The following is a 13,133-nucleotide window of genomic DNA, read 5'->3' on the forward strand; positions in this document are numbered from 1 at the left end:
ACACACACACACACACACACACAAACATACAAACACACACCATTCCAGTGAGCATTATTACTTGGCGCAGGGATCTCTTTGACAATCTATTTGCAGCAGTAACTCTTGGCTTCATATTAGACCAACAAGAAGACAAGCTTTTCTACCACTTGCCTGAAACAGCATTTCCTGACTTATTAACCATGATAACAAACTGTTTCATACACACACACACACATTACATTACATTACATTTACATTTATTAATTTAGCTCTCTCACCCAGCACACCACTTATTCCAGCGCATGTCCTCAGGTCGCTACAGGTCCCTTTTAACCAGACACACACGCTTCACAAACAGTTTTTTCCCCACAGCAGTCCGAACACTAAGCACCCTGGCCCGCCCCCCTTTGCATAGACGGGCAAGCATCCGTCACTGACTGACACTGTTACATGTGACTGTCCTGTATGTATTTATGTATATGTGTTTATTGTGGGGATTGGGAGGTGGGAGGGGGGCGTTTGATGTCTGATGTTTCATGTTGATGTAACCAGTGCTTAACAAACTGTGGCATTGTGTGGCATTAAAGTATCTTGTATCTTGTATCTTGTAGCTGACGCTTTTATCCAAAGCGACTTACACGTTTTGTACAACAAGACAGCAGGAAGGGTAACAAGACAGCAGGAAGGGTAACACACACACAAACATACACTGACTCTCTTGTCGTTGTGTTATCGGTATCTGCATCGTATATAGCGAGTTAGCATGTTAGCTCACGTTGATCGGGCGGCACTTGCAAACATCTACAAGAGGAGGAAATCCACTTTACACACTAACGGAAGGATCGACTGGACTATCGTGAGTGTTTACAACATAAATGGCTTGGGTTATTAGAAATATTGGACCGTTTGATTACAATGTGGAGCAATGGAACTGTTAAACTGAGTGTTTGATTACTTCATTATAGCTAATGGAATTGAAGAGGACAAAGTCTTCAGAAGCAGTGGTGTGAGCAGTCAGTCTGCAGAAGCAGTGTGTGAGCAGTCAGTCTGCAGAAGCAGTGTGTGTGTGAGCAGTCAGTCTGAAGAAAATATTGTTATTTTGGAAATATTGGACTGTTTGATGACAATGTGGAGCAATATGAAATGAAAATGGGAGACCCTGATGTAAACAAGACAAACGTCTTTCTCTGGTCTGCATCCCCTTAACAATTGTGTGTATTGAGCCGTACTGTATTGTACCAATTCTGCAATCTGTTAAATAAAGTTTTCATTCATTCATTCATGGAACTGGAGCTTGCACTGAATTTGTTGAGAAACCTGCTTCTGCAGCAGTCTGTGTGAGCAACCAGTCAGCAGCATTGTGAATTCAGAGATTCACTAAAAGACCACATGAGAGACAGGTTTGTGTGTGGATTAAGAAATGAAGGTGCACAAAGAAACTACTGACAGAGAGTGATTTGACACTGGAGAGAGCTGTCAATATCAGTGTAACAATGTTAATGGAATCAAAGGAAGGGCACAGAAAATTACGATAATCTGGTTTTAAAAGGAAACACTGGAAATTACAAAAAGAAAGACATGTTCATGCTGTTGAACAAGGAGATAGAACAGCTAGTGACTCCTCAGAGTAGAGGAGAGGATAAATATCCTCCTCTGGTCATTATTTGGGTAGAACACCACATATTTAATTTTTTTTTTTTGGGCCATTTTAATCTAGATTAATCTAGATCAATTCCAGGATTGCAGGTAGATTAATCTAGATTAAAAAAAAAAATCTATGCCCAGCTCTAATATATATATATATATATATATATATATATATATATATATATATATATATTAAGGCTGTCCAAGTTAACAAGTTAAAATGCAAGGCAAAATGCTTTTAACTCATTGACGGCCACGCCCTTTTCCCCATCTGCACTTTCTAGCGCTAGCTTTTCATGACTATTTTCACGATATTTCAATGATTACACGTGTTTACGGGAAACTATAGGTTTTGAGGCGAGCAGATCTCCTAGTGATTGCTTTGCAAGAGCTCCTCCCCCTCAGAGCGAGTCTTGATAGTCCAGTTAATTCATTGTCTACACTGATCCCTTTCTATCAGAGTTCAAAAGGTAGGCGGTACTACCACCTGGTGAGATTCGATCGGCATTGCAATTCCAACGTAGGCAAATGAGCCAGGGACAGCTAGAGTGATCCGGATGATCGTTTAGAATGGGGATCAAGGGAAAAGAAGTCTACAAACGGCGGCGGCGAAACACGCGTTTACTTGGCGGCGAAACACGAGTTTACTCGTTATTGGACGTGAATGAGTTAACAGCACTATTTTTTTGGACGCAAGATGAACAGGATGTGAGGTTTGAACCTCGGGCCACTCCGTAGTTTGGGAAATCAGGAAGCAATGCACTGACATCGATGCCGCAAATATAAACAAACCCTGTGAGCACTAGTTTAATGGACAAAAAAGATTACTATTTTGAATGGCAAGTTCAGCTTCAAAGCCATGCCAGATGGCTCTCTCGACAGGATGAAAGTTATTTGTATTTACTGTCGATGTGAATTTAGTTACCACTGAAGTACATCTACTCTCAAATACCACTTGTCGGCCAGCCTGTAGCTGTTCCGCAACCGTTCCTACTTCCGGGGTAGGCCTGATTGGCCCCGACAGGCACGTGACCCGCCGCGGCCACGCCCCGCGGCAGCCCCAGGAGCAAGCGCGCTACTGCTGGAGTTCGCTTCGCCTTTCACATCGCTGCCGTTGGCGAAAGCAGACAAATGAATGACTAATTCGGTCAGAAATAACGTAACTAATAACGTTAGTAAGCACTGCTTATATGCTTATTATGTCTGCGGGGTACAGTAAACATTTCTCCGGTACATTCTGAAGAGCACACCGCTGTATGTTGGAGAACCAGCGGTCTTCCTCACTCGAGTGAGACTAAAGCCGTGCACAGCTCAGCCCTGTGAGTCAAGTCAAGTCAAGTCAAGAGTTTTAATTGTCACGGCATACAAGTATACAATGAAATGCGGGTGGTCTTGCCCGCAACGATGTGCAATACAGTGTTACAACATAAAACAAACATAATAACAAAAAATTTGCACATTCGTTGCTGAGCAAAACCATGGCGACTGACTCGGGGTCGCGCCAATAAGGGGACGCTTATGTCTGCGGGGTACAGTAAACGTTTTCTCCCGGTACATTCTGAAGAGCACACCGCTGTATGTTGGAGAACCAGCGGTCTTCCTCACTCGAGTGAGACTGGCGCCGTGCACAGCTCAGCCTGTGAGACGCTTATGTCTGCGGGGTACAGTAAACGTTTCTCCCGGTACATTCTGAAGAGCACACCGCTGTATGTTGGAGAACCAGCGGTCTTCCTCACTCGAGTGAGACTAAAGCCGTGCACTGCACAGTCTCTAACAGTGTAACAGTAAGAAGCATTTTGGATAAAAGTATTCTGTACTTCTGTATGACAACAATGTATGCCTTTCAAATGTAAATGATTAAATGATACACAGCGAAATCTACGCTCTCGCCTCTCATCCTGCTTTCGCCAATGGCAGCGATGTGAAAGGCGAAGCGAACTCCAGCAGTAGCGCGCTTGCTCCTGGGGCTGCCGCAGGCGTGGCCGCAGCGGGTCACGTGCCTGTCGGGGCCAATCAGGCCTACCCCGGAAGTAGGAACGGTTGCGGAACAGCTACAGGCTGTCGGCCAAGCACACCGCCGATGCAGAGAGCCCTACGCCATCCTCGCTCGAGGCAAACCATGCTGGATAATTTGCAGGGGAGACAGCTGGACAGCGCTACAAGCCGCAGAGAGAGAGAGCCGCAGAGAGAGCCCTTGTGTGGGTGAATGTAACAAGTTCCTAACTTTTTCGTTCCCCTATTACTATTTTATTCATTGTTTTAAATTATTATTTTCCTTTAATTAAGTTATTTTGTGTTTGTTTTGAATTTGATGCAAATTCAAGGGTTCATCCTTTTGTGTTAAATGGCTGCTTAAACAAAAAAAGTGGGAATGAATAGTTCTATTACTATGTAATGTTACAGTTAGTAAATTGGTATGCCCATCTGTTCTTTTTTTGTTGGTCTTTTTTTGTTTGTTTATGATTTCAGCATTTTGTTTTACAATGCAGTTTGCACATCTTAAGATTCTGGACAGTATTTCTCATTGTGTCAATAAATAAACATACATGTTTTGCATAAGCAAACATTTGTCTACTCTCATATTGATAAGAGTATTAAAACTTGAAAAATATCAGTTTAAGGTAGATTTAGAACAGATAAAAAATATGCGATTAATTTGCGATTAATCACGATTAACTATGGACAATCATGCAATGAATCAGATCAAATATTTGATTAGACTGACAGCCCTAATATATATATATATTTCTCTCCATTCCTCCACCCCACCATGTTTTCATAACCTTTCATTTTTCAAAAGTATTTTTACTGCATCACAACAGAACTGCAACAGACCGTTTACATTCTCATTTCACAGTCCCTGACTAATTTCCCTTGATAACGGAGACAGAGTATTACTTCATTAAATATTTTAAGGTAGAGTGGGCATGCAGTCAACTCCCTGTAGTATTTCTATCTTTATATAAACTGATGTTGTATTATGTTCTTTATTGATATAGTAGGAATGCTGAGAGGGAGACTGAGTAGAGAAGACTCAGGAGAGAAGGTTCTTTATTGAGACAGTAGGAATACTGAGAGGGAGACAGAGTAGGGGAGACTCAGGAGAGAAGGTTCTTTTGAGACAGTAGGAAGGTTCAGAATTATTAGTTGGCCTCTCTGAATATGTCACTGTCTTCATCCATCAATGGACAATTAGAGTTATGTGCTAGTTTCCATACCAATGTGCCAACATTACCATGAATAAAAATATCCTTCTGGCCAATCAAAATGTCTTATCATTCTACACAAAAATCAAAGACAATTGCTAACTGTTCAAAGCCCCCCCCCCCCCCCCCCCCCAGTGCTCTACAACTTTTATTTATAAGATGACAGGAATAAACGTCCTCTGTGAAAAGGTCAAAGACTAGAGCTCAAGGAGACCACTGCGAACCCAGCCCTGCTCCCCGATTCCCAACACACCGACCCAGCTGCTTGCACTCTGTGTGTACGTTAAAGTGAGCTTTCCTCTAGGTCAACCTTGCGCTTTTATCAACAATCTTGACGTTGTGTTATCGGAAGCTGGATCGTGCAGCCAAAGAACGCAACACAACAGACTGTATTCTTCTTAAAGTGAAGTCGCTCACTAATTTCCCATGGTAAAAGCCAGCGTGTCTGTTAATCAGAAACGGAGGAGATTGTTTACGCCGCGAAACGCTCTGCCAACAAAAGTAATTAAGCTTCTTCTTGGGAAACAACAATTCATCTTTCTCTTTCTTTCTCTATTTTCTTCTTCATTATGCTTCATACCCTCTCTTGTCTTCTCTTCTTCACTCTCCTTCTCTCTTTCCTCTCTTTCTCTCTATCTCTCTCTCCTTCTCCTCTTTCTCTTCCTCTCATCCCCTTTTCTTCTCTTCCCTCTCTCCTATTCTCTTCCTCCTCTCCTCCTCGTCATCCTCCTCTGCAGGTAAAAGGAGTGTAGTGAATGAACTGCAGGTTAAACAGCAGAGAAAAATATCTTTCTCCAATCTCCCAATTCTTTTTAAATCTCTGGCCTATCGTAATGAGCTAACGCTGGTCCAATTAGCCTCCACTGATAGATAGAATAGCCTGGCATGAGAGAGAGGGGGGGTAGGTGGAGAGACAGTGTGTATGTGAGAGAGAGGGGAGGAGATAGAGAGAGAGAGAGAGAGAGAGAGAGAGAGAGAGAGAGAGAGAGAGAGAGAGAGAGAGAGAGAGAGAGAGAGAGAGAGAGAGAGGGAGAGTGGAGAAGATTTAGATGATGTCATCTTATATACTGAGTGTACTACGCAGGTGTGTGTGAGTGTGTGTGTGTGTGTGTGTGTGTGTGTGTGTGTGTGTGTGTGTGTGTGTGTGTGTGTGTGTGTGTGTGTGTGTGTGTGTGTGTGTGTGTGTGTGAATACCTGGTGTATAATGATAATATTACCCTGAGTGAAGTGATTAGAAACTCAAGATTACCTAAATGAGGTTATTGTGCTGCAAGTGTGTGTGTGTGTGTGTGTGCATGTGTGTGTGCGTGTGTGTGTGTGTGCGTGTGTGTGTGTGCGTGTGTGTGTGTGTGTGTGTGTGTGTGTGTGTGTGTGTGTGTGTGTGTGTGTGTGTGTGTGTGTGTGTGTGTGTGTGTGTGTGTGTGTGTGTGTGTGTGTGTGTGTGTGTGTACATATGAAACCCCCTCTGCACTGCTGTAGGCAGTTCTGGTAAAAGCTCTGTGGTCATTCAAAGCTTCACTTGTAAATAGGAGGAAGGAAGTCCTGATCCAACTGATGGAGGTTCTGTGGAGCCGTGTTTACACCCTTACAAAAAGGTATTGTGGTATTTTATGTGTAAAGTAGTTTTGTTTCACCATACAGTAGCATAACCTTTGCAGATAATACCATGGTATGGTCCTATCTAAACCAGGACACCAATGGTAAGTAATGTGGAGATGTGTTCATGTATAGCCCTGAACACCAACATCAGAGAAAACTATCGCCCTGTCTCTCTTCTCTCTTTTGTCTCTAAATCACTTGAATGCACCGTATCCAACCTGCTTTCTGGTATCTATTACAGAACAAGCTCATGTACTGGGAGGCGATACAGGGCCTTCAAAGCCTGCACCTCCAGGCTGCAGAACAGTTTCTTCCCGAGAGCCATCACTGAACTGAACAATCCCCCCCCCCCATATTGCCACCACGTTTACAGTACAGCTACCTCACTATAATATGTGCAATATGACAGATGTTTGGACATGTGCAATAATGCAATAATGGTATTCGTTAATGTGCCATATTTTCCGCCGATGTACAATATTTTCTTTCTACTGTGATGATCTTGAAATGCTTTTTTTTTTTTTTAAACCTTTTTAATGTTCCTGTGAATAAGTGCATATGTAGCAGAGGGTATAAGTGGGTACATGGATGTGTGGTGTGTCAGTGAGTACTGGGTACAACACATGTATGTATGGTATTGGTAGTGTGTCTATGGGTACATCATGGATGTGTTGTGTGGTAGAGTGGGTATGTAGGTATTGTTATTTTAGTTGTTGCACAAACCAATCCCGTTGTACTGTATTGTGCAATGACAATAAAGCTTTCTACTTCTACTAGGCTGCTGGACCCAAATCAGTCAGGCTTAATGATTGCTCACTCTACAGAGACGACCCTCATAGCAGTCACAGAGGCTCTTCCCTTTACTGGCTTCCCATTGCCTTAGAAATCTGCTTCAGACCCAGTCCTCTCAGGCCTCCTGGGGTATCATTGAAAAAAAGCAGGCTATTCTCTGTCCTGGCTCCACGATGGTGGAACGAACTTCCCACCACAGGACAGCTATTAAAGGAGCTAAAGGCGGCTGTTGATTTTGGGCAGAACTTAGAAATATTTTCAAATCCTTAAACTGATATTGACAATACTCAATCAATTTGAGTAATTTGACAAGCCGTTCCGATGGGTGACCACGTCCAGTTGTAAACGGTCCTGAACTGAACAGTCACCGCTGATGGTGAGAATGATTGACCACCAGGCGTTGTATGCTAAATGTGGGGTAAGCTTAAGGGGTTCACTTGTTGAAAAGGACTAAAATATGTCCCTTTTAAAGTGTCTGGGTTGGAGAGGCAGGAAACACAGCATCACCTGGAGCTGTTTCAAATGGCTGCCACTTTATCGAAGTGGGATATTTACCTGCAGTCACACAGTCCTAATTGGAAACAGACTGATATAATAGGGGGGAGATAACAGTCATGTGAAAGCAAGTGAGGTGGCAGAGAATTACAATTTCACTTCAACCCTGGGGTGCACCGACAGGATGGAGATAACTCCATATGCACCTCTGTGTGTGTGTGTGTGTGTGTGTGTGTGTGTGTGTGTGTGTGTGTGTGTGTGTGTGTGTGTGTGTGTGTGTGTGTGTGTGTGTGTGTGTGTGTGTGTGTGTGTGTGTGTGTGTGTGTGTGTGTGTGTGTGTGTGTGTGTGTGTGTGTGTGTGTGTGTGTGTGGGTGTGTGACCATGCCGGTGTCTGCAAATTGCAATTTAATTTCTTGATTGTTATAATTTAACTTCAGTGATAACAGCAATGGAGATGTAATGGACATGGAAATATGTGTGTGTGTGTGTGTGTGTGTGTGTGTGTGTGTGTGTGTGTGTGTGTGTGTGTGTGTGTGTGTGTGTGTGTGTGTGTGTGTGTGTGTGTGTGTGTGTGTGTGTGTGTGTGTGTGTGTGTGTGTGTGTGTGTGCGTGTGTGTGTGTGTGTGTGTGTGAGGGCGGGTGGGTGGATCTGTGGTTGTGTGTGCATTATGTTTAGTGTGTGTCTGTGTGTGTGTGTGTGTGTGTGTGTGTGTGTGTGTGTGTGTGTGTGTGTGTGTGTGTGTGTGTGTGTGTGTGTGTGTGTGTGTGTGTGTGTGTGTGTGTGTGTGTGTGTGTGTGTGTGTGTGTGTGTGCGTGCGTGCGTTTGCATGTGTGTGTTTTAGTACCTGTTTAGGGGTGTACAGCAGGTCGTTAGCAGTAGTAGTTAGCTGTATAGCCTGGTAGCTCCCGGGACTAGTCGTCATACTGAGAGAGAGAGAGGCGACCAGCTGGACTCCCAAGTCAGTGATGGTCACCTGGTCAGAGAAGACAAGAGGAGTTATAGACCTGTTCGCTGTATACAAACATACCGTGTTCGAGCCAATCAGCAATACCAACTGAGTCACGTGACTAAGTTGCCCGGAACCTGCGTGCGCTGCTGCGCCAAAATAAGTACAACAGGGCTCTATGGAGAAACCATGGCACCTCCCTGACTAAAAGTATAATGGAGCTCTATGGAGAAACCATGACACTCCGTGACTCCCCTGACTAAAAGTAGTTTCAAACAAAAACGGCTGGATGTCATTTTGCCAATCAGCACGGCTGTGAGTGTGAGTCTTTCACCTTTTTACATCATCTAGCAGCTTTGACATGGATTGATTGTTTAGATCGCTAGCATGGCCAACACATGCAAATATATTGCAGTCTGCCCCGTTGTTCTGACCAGGATTACGTTCCTTTCTGCCTCGGGTGACAATGACGTCGTCAGCGAACAGGTCTGTACTGCACAGCAACAGGATGAGCCCAAACCCTAACCGTTACTGGAGACATCTTGACCTTGAAGCTAGCAAACCATATGCAGATAACCAAACCACAATCATATATAGACTATACTGGACTATATACTTGCCCATTGTATTGTTACTTCATTCTAATTAGTGTATATAATTGTATAATTGACCACATCTGCCCAGTTGCACAGCCCTGGCCTATTCCAGGTCATATTCCTATTTAATTTTTTACTTATAATTGTACTATATCTGTTCTGAAGGATCAGATTAAACCGAATATATATATTTATTTATATATATATATTTAATTGTATTTGTATATCCCCTGATATCCCTTGTATATTCCTTGTACAATATGCATTGAATATCCCTTCTAGTCTACTGAACATCCCATAATAGTCTCCATTCTACCATTGGACGAGACCTTGGTGCCAGGTCGCCATACCCCTCAGACCAAGTTCAATCGTACCGCTCAACATGTATGGACAAGTCCTAGTTCCGCGTAGGAATATGTCTACCGCACCACTAATGGGACTATTTGTTCATAGTGCGTATATATACTGCGCTATTAAAGTAGAACTTTCTTTTAGTCCAGTTCCTTACCCTCCAACAGAGTGACAGACGCAAAAGCCTCCCCGCGAACCACGTGTGGGCAGTAAGGCCAATTCGGCCCAGTATCGGCATTGAGACATCGTGTATATTAATATTTGAATAGTCATATTTGGCACTATATCGTCGAGTTGGACGTATTCTATTAAGCTAATAATAGTCTATTCATATATAGTGCCTCGTGCGGTAAGAGTTCTATAGTAATCAGCACCCCCATCGTTTCGGGCATCAGCTGGACGCTTATCCAGGGTGGTTGACCCCCACGTGAAGCTGCACCCGAGGAGCTCCAGGCCAAAGAGCGAGTGGACCTGTATATTGGATTATTCTACCGACGACGGCTAGCCTTCCCCGGCTTGGATGATGCTTTGAGTACTTTGATTATTCTATGGATAAAGGCCAACACTGCGGTGTGTTGGAAATACCCCCCCCGGAGAGGACGACAGGTGAGACGGCGCTCTGCACAGTGAGGTCGCCTCACGTCTCTCCGTCGTGGACCGGAGGACGCCGGCCACAGAGGGTCCAACTGCATTCATCTGTGGATCGAGGATCGTTGGGCACCGTGTCGCACAACTGTGGACTCTCCCAAGATACCCTCGGCCAGACGGGATCCAGCCAGTGACTCTCTAACCCCCCCCCCTCCAGCTGTCCTACAAGCAGTCGGAACCTTCCCCTAGTGTATCCAGCTATATAATCATTCAAGTATCATCGCTATTGTTCCCTAAATATTCCAGGTTGTATATTTGCTTCCTGCGCAATCAGAGATTGGACATTCGATATTGATCTACCTACGAATACTCATTTGCCATAAAAGTGCATACTATTTCAAATCATAAATGTAATTAAGTGATCGTTGTACATACCTTTTGCTATGTATTAAAACTCAAACTTTCGATTTGGTACATTTGTGTTGGATCCGTTTATCAGGTGGGAGTGTTCAACATATTCATACCTAGTACTGGGTGGCCAGAGTCTAAAGTACAAGAGGTAGTGGTAGTAAGTATCATACAGTCAGGGAATTGTACCCCTCAGTTACAATATCTATTATGCTATATTTAATTTAGTTTATATCCCATGTAATTTTATTCAACCTCTTATATACAGTCATACAGCCCTGGGCCCTCATTTATCAACAATGCGTAGAAAGTGTTCTATTTCCGTTCCTACGCACGGAATTTAGAATGTGTGTACGCACAGAAAAATCGGGATTTATCAACCGTGCGTGCACAGGTCGTACGCACACTCCGTGTTGATAAATACCATTTGTTCCTACCGTCAATGCTCGTGCATGATTATCCATATTTGGTAATGAAACACCCCCATGGGATGTGAAATGATGGACTAACCCGAGCAAACTTTCAGAAACTTCACTGAGAGCGAGATTGTTCACGGAGGTCTAACGCACTGTCGAACCAAGAAGACACAACGCGTGTTATGGGATAAATACGCGACAGGCTGGCGGACTAGTATACCTTATATCATATCATATACATATGTCTCCAAGCAATTGTGGGGCTCTGGGGAAGAACGTTTGGGAACCCCTGCCCTATCCTTTATAATGTTATAGGCTATTTTATTTACAGTTTACTCTATCAGCCTACCCAGCATGTAATACGTTCTTTGTTAGAACTCAACTCATTATTTTGCGCATAGACTGCAGAAACACGGGAACGCCCCAACTTATATTCAACAGGCTTTGACACAAAACGAAATAAGTGGAACCTCGAAGCTGCAAGCAGAATACAAGCCATATATCACCCACACGATACATGCTACCTACCTGTATCCAGAGCATGTATGCTTTTCATTCATTTAAGACACATTTATTGCAAGGGTTTTGTAATATACTCAACAAATAACCTCTGTTCTCGTTGCAATGCGTTTTTAATTCTTTCTTATACAGTAGGAAGGGGGAAGAACACTATATTGTGGGTGTTCATATGACCCATATTCTGCCCACAGCCCCGAAATTCCACCCACCTTGCCCAACAATGGCAAAGCCCCCCAAATACAGCGTATGTGGAGAAGTGGACTAAGCCGAGCGAAGCGTGTTATGGGAGAAATACGCGACAGGCTGACAGAGACGTGTACACGTACGGTGATGTCGGATATGATATCTATTAACCATTGCTGCCTGGGAAGCGCAAACACTAATAAAGACCGTGCTGGAATATGACTGCCTTTTCCCGTTTCGTTCGATTAATACACAGGGATTAAAGTTCTCCTAAATTTGATTCCAAATCGCAATGGATTTTCCGTAAATTTTCTACCTGCATATGATTTGTAGAGGCATTAGGTAGCCTATATATAAACAATAATACGAGAGCATATACAAGAACACTGCCATGTATGATGTAGCCTACGCCATGTGTAGCCTGCCTATATGTGATCAATACAAACTTGAACTTGAATTCCATCATAATTTATGTTGTGTCTGTCCACTATGTTTGTTACTTTGTTATTCCCCCCCCCCCCCCTATCTATGTAAAGCGACCTTGGGTCTCTTGAAAGCCGCTATATAAAATGAAGCTATTATTATTATCACGTCTGTGCGGGAGCTCACAAATAGACTGTTAGTCTCAGTGAAGTTTCAACGGAGGTCATCTATTCTAACCAACAAATTGAAGTAGAAAGCATTTCGTTGTGACCAAATCTTATTTGGAAACACGACACACAAAATAATAGTATTTTCGCTTTTTATTTGAAACAATATTTAATCGCGTTTGGAGGTGGGTGTTCTCTGTCTGCCCCCCCCCGAGCCAAACAAGCAGGCAAACCTCTTGTTCGCGCATGAGCATGTTATAATTACACTACTGTCGCTATTTTACAATGAACTATAATGAATTACGGGTCATACAGAACACGCGCCAGTGTTGGAAGTAATGCACGGAAGCTTATTTCCGCGTTGCAATAATAATATTCTACCACCGGGCACCAGGTACGCACGGTTGGAGCTGTGCGTAAATATACGCACAAAGTCAACCACACGTTAAAATTGATAAGTCACACACTTTGCTAATGTAGCAGCCTGAATATTCTAAGTATTCAAAAGTGCTAACTAACTGTTACTTTCCCTGTCTGTGTTTAAAGTGTGATAAACAGTGTTCCTTTGGATAGCTCGCCCAGTCTAATGACGAGGTGAGGTGCTACTCTTCTCCGGCTTCAGTATGGATCACTAACAATAACATTGAATAACCTTTTCTCTCTTTCTGGAGTGGTCCTAGAGTGGGATCAGTGGCGGTTGCCAGCAGGGGGCGGAGTGGCAGTGGTGGCAGGTGGAGCGGAGGAGAGAGGAAAGCAACGAGGAAGAGGGAGTTACCTGGGGGCGAGAGGACCAGGAAGCTCTCTTCGGCAGTG

The sequence above is a fragment of the Notolepis coatsorum genome (genome assembly GCF_963971535.1).
Source record: "Notolepis coatsorum genome assembly, chromosome: 2".
Lineage (NCBI taxonomy): Eukaryota > Metazoa > Chordata > Actinopteri > Aulopiformes > Paralepididae > Notolepis > Notolepis coatsorum.